The sequence below is a fragment of the Anser cygnoides genome, chromosome 1 (assembly GCF_040182565.1).
Source record: "Anser cygnoides isolate HZ-2024a breed goose chromosome 1, Taihu_goose_T2T_genome, whole genome shotgun sequence".
Lineage (NCBI taxonomy): Eukaryota > Metazoa > Chordata > Aves > Anseriformes > Anatidae > Anser > Anser cygnoides.
The window spans coordinates 145053811-145071095 of record NC_089873.1 but is presented as its reverse complement, the minus strand read 5'-3'; the positions used below and the strand labels follow the sequence as shown (position 1 = coordinate 145071095).

Below are 17285 nucleotides of genomic sequence, written 5' to 3'. Positions count from 1 at the left end.
TGCTGCTTCTGCGGTGGGAATGCACAACCACATTTCCGTCCCAAGGTCAGAAACGGCAGTGACCGGGCACACGGCGCTGAACCGAGCTACGGAGATGGTCGAACACACAAGGGTGAGCTTACAAGCAGGGCTGGAAGCTGTTAGGAACAATCGCTGTAGCAAGGTAAAACTGCTTTAAAAAAAAATGGGGGGAGAGGGTTTAGTAGAGTAACCCTTTCCCCAATGAACTGTCTCGTACTGCTAAAGGAAGACAGAATTAAATTTAAATTCTACCAGCTAAGTGACTTCTGAAGCAAAATACTAATCATTCAAATTACATACGCCCCAAGAAGATTTCCCCCTCCTCATATAGAAATGAGATTTTAAAATTCATCATCTTTAACTCTGTCAAAAATGTGTGTAACTGATCTTAATAATGAACTACCTTATTAGTTGCCTCTTCAGACAACTGAGATGCTTTTTCTAACCTAAGCCAAATTCCCCAAACATCTATTCTACATTTAACAAGTTTTCATAGATTCTCTGGGATTAAAAACAACCCTGGGACAAAGATCTCCGGTAAAACTTCCTCAGCTTTTGCTAACCAACGAGAGCTTAAGAAAGCTACTCAGGAAAAACAATCAATAGGGTACTTTTGAAGGAGACGCGGATATAAAAATAACAGTTCAACCATACGTAAGAATTAAGTTCAGTCATTAAAGCCTGAAAGAAAGGTTAACTCATAGAAATGGTAGAAAATTAATGACTGAAAATGGTAACGGAGCTGCCAGGAGCAAAAAGAAGCGCAGGGCACGGGCTCCCTATTCCTCAGCATCTGTGAGAATAAACACAGCCTCGCATAAGCCGACAGTCCTGAAATTAGCGTGCGTTTTGGCACATAAATTACATCTACACCTTGCTGCATTAGGGCTGCAGCTCAGAAATAAGCATGCGATCCCTCAAGCTGAATTTACTTCAAAGCCTCCCCCGTCATCTGCCTACAGAGCTCCGCAATAGATAAAAATTGAGAATGTGGTTTTCATTCATTTCTTCCAGGCACTCTAAAATTCGCACATGCACCTCAGAGTGGCTTGAAATCTGGTGTGCCATATGGCAGTGCATTTGTCATTTCCAGAAATATGTTGAGTATCGGTTCCAGAGATATAAAATCCCAATAAAAAAGATACAATAATAATAATAAAAAAGCCCACAACTCCTGAAGCCAACAGATTCTACCCAAACGCCACCAACTTCATACTGCACACAACCGGAGAGCTCAGGCTCTGATCAGGCTTCAAAGAACCTCTTCATTCGCCCCGGAAAATAAATCTAATGCATTACCTCGTGGAGGCCCATTTCCCTACTGTTTTACAACGATGTAAAGTTATTTACACTTTCCTTAAGTGAGACTGAAGCAGAAACAATACATGAACATTGATACCCAAATTATACAAATGCGTTGCACTCGTGGCACCAAGTAAATGATTTACACGCTGCAGAAGAGTGGAGAATTGGGATCAAGAGTTTTATGGCTATTTCAGCGTGAACCAACTGAAGAAGAAATAATTACTTCTTACCGTTCCTGCATACAAAGTTTAATGGTGCACGTTATGAAACAACATTCAAAAATTACAGAACAATTAGCAAACAGATATAATTTTAATATTTTTTTTTTAACCCGGGAAACAAATAAGATCTCCTGCTGGCTGAAAGAACCACATAGTCTCCAAACTAAGCAATTTAGGGTGAGGTTTCAAAAAATTGGCTGAGCTGAACTAAACATCTTGCTGTTGCCAAAATGAGCAAGTCCTGCGCCGTAGGTACGAAGCAACTAGTTCATCCTTCCACTACAACTTCTGCTTTGCAGGGACGTCTGCTTTCCACTATTGGCAATCTGTGACCAAATGATCCTTTTTCAAAAAATATGAAAAAATATGGATTAGCAAGCTGCATTCAAATCACATTCCATGGCTGGAATGACTTTCTTCCTTGCTTTCTTTAGCAAAGTCAAAATCAGAGATCATAGTATTTTCCAATAGACATAAATGAAAAATTATTCTTTTGTTTTGTTGGCACGCTCAGTTTTCCCTGTTTTTTTATCCTTATGTTGTCTCTTGGATCTAAATTACCTTAGCAAATAAATATCTTTTTACCCCAAGGATGAAAACGAACAACAAATAATAACTCTGCTGACAAGAGGTGCTATGGGGTGGTACTTAGTTTTTTGAAACACACAAACATAAATTAAGAAAAATCTTACTGCAGACAGGTGGATCCGAGAGTCTTTGAAGAACTTCCTATGTGCTTATTCCACAGCAAAAATTTGTTTTGGAAGCAGAGGATCTACATAATTTCTCCAAAACGTGGAGGTACTGGAAAGACTGAAAGCAAGTACAGGTGATTCTGTAATCAGAGTCATCCAGAACGTCTATGAGCAAAAAAGAAGGGAAGGATGCTACCAAACAACAGCACTTCTATTCTAATGAAAAGAAACCACTCGTGAGCACCTAAAGCACCTTATGGCAGCAGCAACTGGGATATTTACCGCTGCATAGCCACTGTTGCAATGCCCTCATGAATCCTGTTCGTCCCAAACCAGGATCCACTCAGCTGCTCCAGCTCCCCAGAGACGAGGTTACCGCGTGGCTGCCACTTGCATCTGCTAACGACGACAGCGCATCTACTCACTGCTGCTGGAGGCAGTGGGGTTTGAGAAAGCCAGTGCTTTTCTCCCCCAGGCGTAATGAGCACAGAGCTGCCAGCTGCTGATGTTGCCATCTAGGGAACCTATTCCTAGAAAAGCAGGAAAAAGGTGTGGGCTGAGCTGCAAAGACAATGTTGAAACTAAAGCAGGCAGACGAGTCCTCTGTAATAAAAGAAGAAGTGAAAAAAAAAGAGTCACCATGCCTGCTGAGATTTAGGTTGATGAGCAGACCTCTCCCCCTCAGCCAGTATCTGGGCTTTTTTAGGCATACTGAGCTTGTGGGTGGGATGAAAAGTAGCTTTCACATGCTACAGCAAAGTTTTACTGTGCCCAGCAGACAAGCGAAGTATGCTAGATTTCCTGAAGATTTTAAGATTCATTGCAAGGTGGAATAAAAACAAACAAAACCCCTGCACTTTACAGTACTTTCTATGTGTTTTGCAGGTTGCACGGAAACCACCTGCTGGTGCTGCCAGAACAACTCAAGAAGAACCCAAGACTGAGTTTGACACGTCCAGACCTGCTGCGAAGAAAGGAAAATCCCACTGGGGAAGCTGAAATGAGAGAGACTTCAGTATGATACACGGAGGTGTTTCTGGATAAGACAGAAGAAATTCCTTCTGGTCTTCTGCTTGCAGGAAGACACAGCGGCCATCGGTTTGAAATTCACCATCTATCACATTCTGTAACTCTCGGCGTGGGAAGCAGAAGAGAAGTCAGCTAATGAAGCTGCACACACGCTGCCGTCCTCCCACTGCTATTTCCACACCGTTGGCGGAATTGCTCCAACTACAGCTGCCCGTGCAGGCACGGTCACGCAGCTGGGCCCGACTTTTAACCGCGCCGTCACCTAGGCTGGCTCCTGGCCACACGAGGGGCTACAAGTCTGCGGTAGCCGTCTGTCCTAAGGCTCTCTGGAGTAACTACGGGATAGAAAGACAAAGTTTTATAAAACAAGACAGCTGTTTTGAGTGCAGAATTAAGATTTAACAAATACACGAGTATCGTACCCCTCTGCAGCAGGCAGATTATTGGCTTCCTATTACAATGGGGTTTTAGTCTGTAGGATTTCCTTCCTTTGAAGCAAAAGCTAACACCCACTGTCAATGGCAGGATACTAGCCTGGCTACATTTGGGACAGCAATACAGGACTTGCCTGGGTCCTAAGGACCTATCCTAGACAGAAATATCTAGAAAAACAATTCTTACAATGTCACAACTAAAACGTTAAGAAGACGGCACTGATTCTCAGCTATGCATACTCTTCTTTCAATCACTGTTTTCTTCTTCACATATGTTTTTTCTTCCCAAAGTCCCAAATCTAAGTCTCTGAAAAGTTAACTAAATATATTCATGCGTAAGTGGTTTAAGTATCCTAACTCGGTTTATTACATTTTTGGAAGAGTTCGACTGGTGGCTTTGAACTGAAGCAGAGAACCAAACCAGAGCTCTGCAAGTAATAATATACTCCTTGGGGATCTATCATTAAAATGGTAACAACCCCTTAGCTGAAGCAAAGCCAGAAGATTCAAGATGGGAAATGAAGGCATAAACAGTAAGAACGCAGAAGTTCACTTCCTGGGCCCAAGGTTAGCAAACTGTTACAACTTCAAGGTACAAGCCAGTAAAGCTATTTTCCTTTCTCACTTACAGATTTAGCCTTTAAGGTGTTCTGTGCAATTTTTTTTAAGCTTTCTGCATATTTTAATTTTACACTTAAAGATCTTCCTGCATTCTGAGACAATTCTTACTATTTTCCTTTGATGCTTTTTTCCTTGGATGTTTTCCAGATCAAGCTCTAAATTGAAGTTCAGTAGAAAAACGATCAGAGCACTACATTTCAATAACAGAAGCACTGAAAATGTGGCCTTCAGTGTATTAAACTCATTGCTGGAAGCTACATATGAAAATATATTACCCACCTCAGAAAACTCTCCATTGTTATAATTTGGTCATTTCACACACCAGTGATCAATCTCAGCTGAGCACATTCTGTAAGTCCACACATAATGATAAAAAATTAGACATACCAGAGAAAAATTAAAGCCCTTCCTTCACGAACAAGTTTATTCACCTAGTGATTTCATATAAAAATCACTTTTCTACTGCTTCTTCCCAAGCTAAACTAGCTGAAGATATATAAGTTGTTGATTACAAGGGTCAACAGCTTAGCCACCTGCCTTGTGCCTACTTTGCAGTTTAAGATGGTACACACCAAGAATCATCTTTTATAAATATAGAAGAAAACAGTCTTAGAAGTACGCTCACACTTTTTTTTTTAAGCTACAAAATGATTTAATACTAATGAGTGTAAATCATGAATCCCTCTTTTCAGTCTCTTTAAGCTCAAGTTTTATAGTCTCCAACTCACTTTCCTGTACCTACCCTTAGAAATAAAGTTTCAGAGTGCACTAAGGATCCTTAGCGACTGGCACAAAGCACATTAAAGCCCATATACAAGCTGAAAACCTAAGGCTACGTTTCAGTACCAAAGAACAGACTTTTCATAACAACAATGTTATGAGGAATATTACTAAGAAATGAACATCTAGCTATTGGAAAACAGAAATACTTAGGCAAGACCATATCTGTTGTTCCTGCAACTCCCTATCGCACTGAGACCCAGAGCTGGACCTCAACAAAATTGCTGAGAGTGGGTAAGCAGAAGGAGGACATTGCCGAGGGAGGGAAAGTTGGGTTTATGATCCATTTTAGCCCAAAGCCAGTTCACACTGCTAAATCCTACCCCCAGATGGGCCACAGGGATATTAAAAAATTCAGTTCATATTTACCAAATCATTCCCAAATACCAGGCTGTGGGCATGCACATATGTAGGTAGAAAATAGAAAATACGGTAGAAATAGTAGAAAATAGAAAAGTACAATATCCGACAGAAAAATCCATAAGGCACCACGTACTTACTCCCATCCCAAACAGATGAAGCAAGCGGACGACCGTGCTTTTGTGGCTGGTGTGGCACTACATGCTTAGCATAGTGAGCCATCACAGCAAGAACAAAAATATCTTCAGCCAAATCCTCTTTGCAGCTGTTAATTTCAAGGAATGACTCCCTGGACGTGAAGGATATACGAGTAACAGCCTCTACAGAGACTTTATGAGGGGGCTGTTGGACAAGGGGCTTCTGACACACCAGCAGGATGCCATTCAGCTACTCGACAGCCACTCGGAAAGTGAATTAATCCCAACACGTGCATTTCTAAGGCGATGCCCAGCGCCCACATGGGACTGCGGAGGAAACAGAAGGGAGGCTGGGGGCAGGAGGCACACACGGATGCTCTGAAAGAGGGGTTAGGGCACGGGGCTGCGGGATTTCCGCAGGGGGTGGGAGGAAAGACAATGTCCTGCCACGGCGCTCGCACCGCAGCTGCAGAGCCACACAGCCTTCTCCCCGGGACTGCTACAAAAACACAGCACTCCTCGTTTCAGCCGTCTGCAAATTTACTGCCGTTTTAAAACAATTGCACTGAAAACGATACAAAACCGACGCAAAACCTTACGATTTTTCCTCAGTGTGAAAGTGCTTCTTTTTATTTGGTGAAAACCTTTTATTGACTGAAGCGTGTGGGAACTCACCTTCCAGCTGAGCCCAACCCAACATCCTGCTGCACTGCCAGAAGACATTAAAGGAAGAAGAAGCCAACTTAAAACAATTCTACAGAAATGTTGCAAACAAGGGTTCAAAAGTGTGGATAAGCTGTGCTCATTTCAGAAACCTCACCCACTGCATTTTTATTTTTTTTTTAACAAATTTTAACTGTGGCGTTTGAGTCAGCTCTTGCTGATTTACTTTTTAAATGAGCAGAAATATGCTACGCTAGATATAAGGGGTTTTTTTGGTTGGTTGGTTTTTAGTTTCATTTAATGATTTTTTTAATTGCTAAAATATTTCCGCCATATGAATGGAATATAGACAACTCCAAAATATATGCACTCGCTTTCAAGTCTATTCCCACTCAAAGCTACGTACAAAAACACCACAAAATGGAAAAGCAGGAAGGAAGAGACTCACAAACTCCCCAAGCTGAAAGGCAAAATAGGATTTATTTCCCCCCAGCCCAAGCCAGCTGGGCTGAGAGCTGGTGGGTGGCAGCTGGCTGGGGGATGTGACTGAAGCTGTGTGATGCTATGTTTCGTGATCTTGGTTTTTGAACTGCTGGCAGCTTACAAACCCTGCCCTGGACCTTCACAGGCACCTCCCACATAAGCAGAGAACACCAGAGGTGACACGCAGGAGTCCCACGGTTACTGATTCCCAACCACTCCTTTGTCAAACACATCTAGTTTGTACACTGGAAAACAACTTTTAAACTGCCAGCTGCACCTGGAACTAACTCGAAATGCCAAGCTGTTCTTTACATAGTCAACGGCAAAAGAGACTTTACAACCTCCGGGTAGCCGACAATTATTTTGCTGAAGCGCACACGCCTTCCCAGGCTGGTACTGGCATCTCAAAAATGCGTTCTTTCTACAGTTAGCTAAAGACACAAGCAGAAAGTGGAGGTAAAGAAAGATGACTATTTAAATACGTAAGCACGATTCTAGCCAAGACCTTGAAGAGTTGCATCTAAAATGCACTGTATTTCCATTTTTAGGTATTACCTGTTAAATAGGGCAGTTATGAAAACAGTTTATGACTGCTTGTAAATCGAGATTTCAATTTTTTACAAAAGCTTAATAAAGACTACAGAAATGGTATTAATAAAGTTAACCTGTAGTACCCATATTCTGACCTTATATTTATATATTCAAGTTATTTTATTTTAACATGCTGAAGTATTTTGACACTTACACATCTAAAACCATAAGCCATTTTGAGTGAATGCACCACTTTTAATGGAAGCACTTGCCACAGCACAGCAACCCCCTACTAGATTTGTTGGTAGCTGAAGGGACTTGATAAAATAGCAACAGGTGCTCTGCCTGAACTATCAGAAAAATAATCTTGTCTGGTAAAACTCCACCTTGACTACCTGCATTCATGATTTTCTGGCATCAACCTCAGGATTCCCATCTTTGAAGAATGCAGCATTTAAAATTACACTAGCTACTTAGCAAGCACAGCATACTGAATACTAAAGCTGCTTCTGATGCTACACACGCATGCTTACTAACATACGAATGCCATTTTTGCAGAAGAGCAAGACAATATCCATTCGTCCAGATACCATAATTTGCAGTTACAGGTGGTATCATCTTTTAAACATGAGTACGTAGCTTGTGTTACCTCCAAGGAACCCAGATGCCCAACTACTTGTCCACTAAAATTATTCATCCAGAAGTAAGAAAACCAAAGAACACAGCAGATAAATCACAAGGACAACCTGAAAAGACTTATCAACTATGTCTAGTTACACCATTAAACAATGTATTATAGTTAAAATGTGTTGAAATAAGTAGTTTTTAAAACTTTCCCCAATCAGCATTAACACACATCTCAATTCCTCCAAAAGAGAGAATTCTCAAAGCATTTCAGGGCTTTTCTTGCACTGTGCTTTTTACTTTTTTTTCTTGCTTTCATACAATCTGCTTTTCTGTTTTCAGTTCTAGCTTTCCATATTTTAAAAATTAAACACCAAACTAAACTATTCCTTGTTCTTCCCAGTAAAGACTTTCCTTTGTCCATCACCTTCAGCAGGCATTCCATCAACCACCGCCTGATTCATCCCTGTTTTTATATCTCAGTATTGTCGTTCATTAAATAAGGCTAAACTACCAGCAGCCCGACTAATTTTATGGAAATGCTTAGGGTTATGTCATTAGTTAGCGGATAGGTGTTGAGTCTGGCTGTATGACACTGCAGACAGGAGTTCAGCACATAATTTAACATGCATGTCTTGACAAGTTAAAGAATGTATAGCTTAAAAAAAAAAAATAGATGACCGGCAATGCAATTTTGGTTCTTGACTCGAGAAGACATACTTATGGGCTTAGCTTCGTGTTTTGTAAATACAGACAGGCGTTTCAATAGGACCACTAGCAGTAGCTAAGCACATGCCTGCATTTTCACAGGGCCGCAGTAACAACAGGAAAAGTTGGGATCCAAAAAAAAAACAAAAAACATTGTGACTAAGCTCTAACAACTTGTCTTCCTGGCATTCCGGGTCGACAAAAGGAATATCTGAACAAAATAAACAGCCAGAACCTCTGATCAGCAGAAATGGAAAAGGCCCTAGCGGAGTACAGCCGTCAGTATGACAAGGTAGTACTCGCGGCAGAAGGCTCACAAAGCCCCAAGAACAACATTGCACAGACTTCAATAGTTTCCTGTCATAGGAGGCCTGTAACAGTTCATTACGATTCCCCGCGCATCCCTTAAGAGCCTCAGAGCTCATAAAAACGATGTGTCATATTTTGATACTCGTGCTAAACACAAGCTTTATTATTACCCATGTTTAAACCCAATACAATCCACACAGTCCTCACTGAGAGAGATCTGATGAAATTTCTAATATTCATGAACTAGATTTTTAATATTGAATGCTCAAAATGATTCAAGCCTTTTGATGTAATGGAACATAAGTCATTCAGTGTCAAGTGGAAGGCAGATCCTTTATTATAGCATTAATTATTTGGGATATTAGCATTAACTTCTTTCTCTATTTGAATTAAATGGAATTCAAAACAGTGTGAATTTATGAATAGTCCACAATATAATTATTTCTGTTATCCCCACAGCACTAGCAGAAAGAGTGCCTACAAACTGAAAACATAAAGGAAGGATATTGATCACTGTTTTTCTTTCAACCTTTTTTTTCTTTTTAAAAGACAGACACAGTGAAGCTCAATATGTTTTGCTCTAAAAGGCTTACACTCTTTTGATGTAAAAAGTTTCAGCCTTTATACCTACAAACATCATCTACATATTTTTTTATTCAAGACGTAATGATTAAAGGAAAACAAATTTAAGCAAGATATACTGTAGCCAATTTCTTTTATGACTGGAACAAAAACATTCTTAATTAAAACCACAAAGCTCCAAAAATAGCATGGACTTTCACAAAATTTCAATACTCACTGGGAAAAATGCTGTGCCTTAGCTTACAGTACCAAAGTTACTGCATCAACAGGGTTCTGTGCAGTTCTGGTAGGAAAGACTAAGGATACGAAAATGGTGCTTTTTTCAGCAGCTAAATACCTATTTTTAATTCTTTTGTGGTACAGGCACAGACAGTGTTGCTAAAAAAACCACAAAGCACTACTCAAAATAAAAAAATAGAAAATAATAAAAAAGTCAAATACTACTCATTAAAAACTGCTGCTTGCATATCAGTTGAGTCAGGGCTACCACAGGGTGCTAGATACTTAAGGATTATAACCCAGCATAACATTCCCAACCTAAATACACACAATCAGTATTTACAGGTTTGTATTCAGCTTGACAAGACTTCTGGAGTCTGGTTAAACCAAAACCAGCTGTCTAACTGAAAGTGCAACGTTATGAATAAACAAGAGCCGAGGCCAAAAATAAACCAAACCAAACGTCTGTGCCACCGTCCCTGCTCTCCCAGCCCATCTATACAGGTGTGAGCTCCCTGCCCTGCACTCCGCAGCGCTCCTAGCACGGGTGTTTGCACGCTCCCTGGCAAGACAGCAGGAACACTACGTGAAAAAACAAAATAAAGATCAGTAAATAAAGTGCTTGCTCTGGACTCAACACTTGTCCTTCTGGTTTTGTTGAAGTTCTTAATAAAAACACTGAAAGCTTTTGAAGCGTACTGATCTTTAAAGTGACCAGATGACGTACAAATATGTTTTCTCTTCTGTTAATCTGGCAAACTCTCAAACTTAAATTACTAAGTAACTTTTCAACAAACACTAAATCTATTCAAAAAAACAAAACAAACAAACAAAAGAAACCCAAAGGGCACTCGTTTTTTTTACCTGAGCTCAAAACCAAGGAAAACCTGCAATAAGTTTTGTGAAGCCAGACGGAACATTCATCCAGCCCCAGCCTCCAGGATCCCCGGCACGTCATCCTTCCAGACCTGTCAAATTGGGTAACACCCCTCGTATGTTTGGAGGCACACCATCCATTCAGAGAAATGAGCATGTGATTTGTTGTCGTGACAGCTATCACAACTCACCACAAGAACGTATCTTATCATACAGCCGCGTATCTTTCCTTCCACGTTACAAAGTTCAAAATAATTCCCTCGCCTCCATCCACAACAGCGTTAGGATGTCAGCTCAGAAGTAACTTCATCACCAGCAGCAGCAGCCCGAGGCGGCACTGGAACCACGTCAGGACCCACAATGGGCGGGGGAGAAAACGAAGGTAACCAACGCTCTGCTATTGCAAGGACAGGAAGGAAAAACAGCCACACCACGCCGTGCCGAGGGTGCTCCCCGTGCATTAAAGGCAGGAGGTCGTGCCGATCGATACCTGGGATCCCTCCCTGCTGTTATCAGTGCCAGGCTTTGCTAAACAGGCGGCTTAATTTATTGCTGTTCCTTGAAATGTTTGATTAGTCCAGAATGCCCTAAAGAAATCCAGAGTTATACAACGATTTAACTCCCTATGTGTACAGTAAGTTTTAGCTGGACTTAGCGTTCTTCTTCTGTCCTTCTCTTCTTTTCCTCTTTCTGTCCTAAACCTGAGAAGGGACTACTCTTTTCCTACATAGTGAAGTAACTTAATCAGTATACAAAAAAGCATGACTTTGGTCATCTTAAATTGGACAAGTTAGAAAATCCTATATTTACAACCATAGACTTAACCTATATTTTGCTTACTTAATAAACGCAATTCCTTTCTAAAGCATTCCCAACCTGCAATGTTCTGTTCTCTTTCCGAAGGGTAAGTTCTAAAACCATGCTCAGCGACTACTCTTTAATGTAAGGACAATGAAGTTAAATCATAAGAGAACTAGACTTGCTTTTAACAGCTTTTATCTTCTTTAAATAAAAAAAACACACAAAAAAGGCCAAACCACCACGCAGACCAGACCTTTTTGCTAACCCTGCTCCCACTGTCCTGCAGTTGGACTGCTTCCCCAGATTTGCACCAAGCTGACCTAGCATAACCCATACAAAAAGGCAGCCAAGCAGCCTCAGAGCAGCTCCTCGCACCCTAACAGGACATGCCTCAGCGCTCCTGCTTCACCAAGGGGCCTCAGCATCCTCCTCTCGCAAACTGGGCTGTCTGCTTTCATATCCCTGACATTTCTCCTTATTACAGCCCCCACAAATACTCTGAACACTCTAGACCTCAAGAACCGTAAAAGGGTTAAGGCTAAAATTTGACTTTCCACAAAAGGAAAAAAAATCTGAAGGCCTGCTCATTTATTTTTGGTTATTAATCCATTTTGGCTAAACGCTCCGGCCCTGACACAGCAAACATTATCCACACTCTTCCATAGATGATGCTTTAGGTCCCTGCTAAGTGACAGACAAAGAAAATGTCCTACCTATCAAATGTGTTTCAGCACAGCCTCCTGAAACCCTATGAGGTAATGAGCTACCATCTAACTGCACTTTCATTCCAAAACCATTTTTAATTTTAAAAATGTATTTTGTTTGACTTTTGCTTCACGTTACTATCAGATTTTGTAAACGTCCTAAATATAGTAGGTTTTCTATAGTAAAGTTTCAGCTACACTCTACCTGTGGTATCTCTCAGCACCTGTTTTCACATTTCCATAGCTATTTATATAGCTGTGAGCTGTCTGCAGACAATAACTTAAATGAGTCAAGGTTGAGTAAAACTGGATCAAGTTTCGTCAGCTTAGATTAAAAATGCACCTGTATTGCATTCATTTTTCATCTGTATTCTCATGACTAAGAGAGATGCAACATTTTTCACAATTCAGGTATCTAGCAAAATTTCCAGCACGTTCACTCCATTGTGCTTCGGAGAATAATGACCATTAGTTACATGTTACCATATTAACACTTGTTAACGAGATCAGGACCAAAAGCAGGGCAACAAACCTATAGAGGGAAAAATCCTCTAAGCCACGCAGTGTGTTTCTACCCCTCTGAACAGATATTGGACATGCTGCCACGTCTGAGCTTCCACTCTAACAGACGTTTTTCTCAACAGGAGTATTTCTAAAACTTCACCGACAGCGGTTTATTGTGCAATACCTGTAATAATGTAAAATGCAATGGGTCGCTGTTCTCTAATCAAGATTTATTTCTCTGCGTAGGAATTCCCTAAATTTACAATACTCTACCAAGGCTTAAGAATGTACGCCGCCAAGCCACCTCACTGCACACCAAGTTATTTATGCTGGTTTTAAAACAGGAACTCAGTTTGTTAACGGAGAGAGACAAATTCATTTGTTGCGTCATATATATTTAATGGGATATAAAAATATATATTTCATATGTCAATGCACTTCCAATTTACTCACTTCATTAGCATTTATGAAATAATTAAGAATCCTCATGACAGGGGAAAAAGATTACTCTAGAAAAAAAAAAACAACACTTGAAAGAATCGCTTTACCCACCACTAAACAGAGCAACAGTTTAACTGGGCAGAACACCGATGACTACGTTACGATGAGGAAACTAGTGGATCTAATTGAATAGGCAAGAAAAAAATTAAATGGAGCACCTTAAAACAGGAAACAGCTTAGGATACCTGGGCTGGCCAACCTTCATGTACTTGCAAAGCAAAATAAACAGAAAAGCTATTTTTCAAAAGGCAGAAGTCACCAGGTCTCATCCAGCATCTTTTTCAAAAGACCACATGAGAGTACGCTAGTTAAATTAATTGTATAGGCCTCATCTGTGTGCTTTAGGAGGAAGAAACAATGCTATCTGCCTATCTGCCACATCACAAACGCCACCCCTGTTGTCTGTGAAGGCCTTCCAATCCAGGAACTCCTAGGGATCCTTGACTCTCAGGCTCTGGGGGAGCTATCGTTTTGCAACATTTCTGTATGCCTGGTAAATAGAAGGATAAAGGGTATTGTCTGTAAGTTTATTATTTCAGCAGAAGCAGACAGCAGCTTGCCTGCAGCGCGCCTCAGCTCACAGCACAGGCAGACCAGACCACGCGCAATGACCTACTTCAGCTCAGCGGTGTGTCCAGCACCTTACCTCAGGTCTGACCACACTAACCAAAATACGGCAGCATCTTGGTTTTGTTGGTACCTTCTTTCAAACATCTCTGCTAACTCCCGCCAGCAACCCCCCTTTCGGAGAGCACAGGGGACAGGAGAGGGAAGGGAAGAGCCATGGCTGAGAAACCACAAGTCCTCTCAAACAGAAATCATTTTCTAGAACATCCGTAACCATCAGATTCATAGACATCTTGGTTTTGATTTTGATCCTGCAGCAAGTAAATTGATAGAGCACCTGCCTCTGTGAGTCTGGAGCAGGTTTTATGCTTGTATGGCATGAAAAAGAAGGACACTTCAGGTAGTTCTGCTGCTGCTCGAGGCTATGACCAGCAAACGATACTGCCCAAACATCGCTTTTGAGTCACTACTGTAACTGCTAAGGAAAGCCATGAGCACCATGAGAAAAGGAATAACAAATGTCAATAGCAACACCAAGATAAAAAAAAATACAAAGGCTGGAAACAAAGCAGATGCTGCTGACCTTGTCCTTCTTCTTTAGCACACAGTTGATGTGACGTGACACATAAGAGAGCAAATACCTTTCCTTAACGCTCCCAAGCAGCTAGGCAGGAAACTATAGAGAAAAGAGAGGAAGGAGAAAAAAGGGATAAGTTCCCTTTTCATTGCAGCAGCAAGGCAAAGGCTGAAGTTTGGGATTTATCATATATTCAGCAGCAAGGACATAATAAAATCAACCATCCATTCAATCAGTGACTAACTCTGCTGTTGGTTTTGGAGAAAAACAGCAAAAGAGATCCTGAGTCCCACTGTACCACAACAGAGATCAGAAATATCATCTAGCAGAGGTAAAAGGCTAGTACAGCAGCTAACAGCGCAGTGACAGAAAAGCTGCAAGGAGAGCTAACGTTGCAATGAGTCTATATCTGTTTCATGGCCTATATTAAAATATTTGCTAATTACTGTCTTGATCTTAGCAGTACAGGTGCCTTCTGTCTCTACGTTTACTCGCTGCTCCCAAAAGCGACATCTTCTGTCAAAGTTTCAAGAAAGTCAGCTACGAGGACAAGACCGCTTAAATCGACCGGGGCCAGCCCTGAGACTTCAATATCCAGAGCTGTAAACCCGGGTATTTCCGAGAAGCTACAAAGTAATTTTCCTCCAGAAGCTCTAATCCTCCCTCCCGCACACGCTGTGCCCCTGCCACCATCTACGCGGTGCTGGCTGCTGAAGATTCCTCAAAAGCAGGAGGAGAAGCAGCGCTCTCAGGGAGACATTCCTGCCGAGCTCCTGCCCTGCCAGCCCTTTCAGATTCCTCCATGTTAAGCTCCCGGCCCCGGCTCTCGATGACATAAGGCACGCGTGGCTAGGCCGGGGAGGTCCGTGTTTATGAAGGCCACTCGTGGACGACGAGCCCAGCTCTCCTCCGTCGGCCGGCCACGAAGGCGGCGTGTTCCCGGGGAGCAAATATTGCCTCACGGCACACAAAAGGAGCGGAGTCCGGCTAGGGGAGGCACGCTGGGAAGCGATCAAGTTTGAAACTAACAAAAGAACAAGACGGCGGTGAGCGGGTGCCGCATTTAATCCACGGAGGCACCTCAAAACCCAGCGAGGCGGTGGGGCACCCTGCTTGTGCCTTGCCCTGGGGGGGGGGGGGGCTGTTAACTTTTGGGGTTTTAAAGCTTTCTGTCGTCCCGCTCACGGCGAAACCCCACGGTTTTGGGTCTTACGTTGTCCCGCTCATTGCTTTTTCGGGCTTCTGAAGTGGAAGCTAGGGGATGGAGAGAGGGCTGGGGGGGGGGGGGGGGGGCATTGCGAGAATATTCCCCACCGCCTGCCGCCTTTCACCCCTGGGACGAGGACACGGCCCCATCGGGGTCCCCCTCACGGGAACTTTTAGGGGGACGGCGGCCGGCCCCCCACCCAAAGGACCCCCCAACCCCCCCGGGCCAACTCCACTCGCCTCCCCCGGACACAAAGCGGCGGCTGTCGGGGGATGGAGACTGGGATTAGGATTAGGATTAGGACTGGGATGGGGGGGGGGGGTCACCGCCCGCCTGCCCCCCCAAGGGTGACACCCACCCCTCCCCCCGCCGCCATGCCCCCCCCCCCCCCCCGTTCGCCACAAGTTTGCGGCGCGGGGCCCGTCCCGCACCGCCGCCACCGCGCTTACCTCGGCTCGGCCCGGCCCGGCCCGGGCGGCGGGGAGCGGAGCGGAGCGGAGCGGAGCGGGGCGGGGAGGAGGCTCCCAGCCCGGGCGGGCTCCGCTTCTTTGTCTCCTCGGCGGCGGTGCCCGCTCGCTCGCTCCCCCCCCTCCGCTTCCCTCTTCCCTTCCCCGGAGCGGATGCGGGCTGCGTGCTCCGCTGGGGGCCGGCTCCCCCCTTCCCTCTTCCTCCTCCGGACGCGTCCAAGGCCCCGGCCCTCGGCGGCTCCGGCTCCTCCGCTCCCTGCCCGCAGCGCCCGGCGGCGGCCCCGTCCCCGGCCCCTCCTCCGGCAGCCGCCCGCCCGCCCCCCCCCCGGCACAGGCACAGCCCCGGCCCCAGCCCCCGCCCCCGCCCGGCCCTTCCTGCCGCTGCCGCTGCCGGGATGGCGCGGGAGGAGCTCCCCGGGCTCCCCCTGGCGCTGCGGGAGCGCCGCCCTTCCTCCCCCCGCAGGAAGGCCCGGACGAGCCGTGCCGAGCCGTGCCGAGCCGGGCAGGGCAGCTCCGTGCCCCCCCGGGAGCGCTCGAGTTGAGGGGGGCACCGCGGCACACGCACCCCCCAACCATCCCCCCCCGTGTTGAAGTTGACGCCCCGACACCCCCTCGAAGTTGAGGGGGGCTTGGCCAAAAAAAAAAGCCCCAGCCGCAGGCTTGTGGTCATCCCAAAAGCCGCCGCACACCGTGGTGTGGGTCATCCACCAGTGGCCAAACGTGGGAGGTCCCACAGATGTCGAAAGGGTGATGTGGAGGGATGAGATGGCGGTGCCAGGTACGGCCTCTGTCGTGCTGCCAGCCCCATCCCACCCCCACAGATCTACAGAGTAATTTGGGTTGGAAGGGACCCCGAAGATCACCCAACTCCAACCCCCTGCCATGGGCAGGACACCTCCCACCAGACCAGGTTGCCCAAAGACCCCATCCAGCCTGGCCTTGAACACCTCCAGAAATGGGGCACCTCCACCCCTGGGTGGGTCTGTGAGGTGGTGAGCTACGAAAGGTTTGGCCTTGTGGAGGTGGCCACCGGGTCCAGCAGGTAGAAAGCCACATGCAAATCCAAAATACACTCATCAGTGCCGAGAAACCGCTGTCCTGCTTTCCCCGACCAAGGAAAAAAAAAAAAAAAAGTGGGGATAACCTCATGCAGATTTTCAACTCTACATATACCAGTTACAGAAATACATGTCCCGAGACTGACCTGTGTTTCTATTTGAAATATTTCAGAAATCTTTGAATAATTCCCTCTTCCCCTTCTTAACTTTTACATGTTCTTACAGCGTTTAATTGATGGTTTTGGCAGCCCTGGTTGCCTTTTGCATGCCTGCTAGATAAAACCGAAAGAAAAGCGTGGCC

At 44.4% G+C, this 17285-nt stretch overlaps 1 protein-coding gene across 2 annotated transcripts in view; it reads right to left on the bottom strand.

Moving 5' to 3' along the window:
* NCK2 (NCK adaptor protein 2) overlaps window positions 1-16231 on the bottom strand; it is an 85286-nt gene extending 69055 nt beyond the window's left edge. Inside the window, exons 1-2 of one of the 2 annotated variants that reach the window (XM_066984773.1) lie at window positions 15909-16231; window positions 14259-14351 (exon numbers count right to left, since the gene is read on the bottom strand). The gene's annotated coding sequence lies outside the window, so the exon portion shown is untranslated. The remainder of the gene's footprint in view (window positions 1-14258; window positions 14352-15908) is intronic. The other variant, XM_066984764.1, reaches the window with a different exon arrangement.
* Between the last annotated feature and the right edge of the window lie 1054 nt (window positions 16232-17285).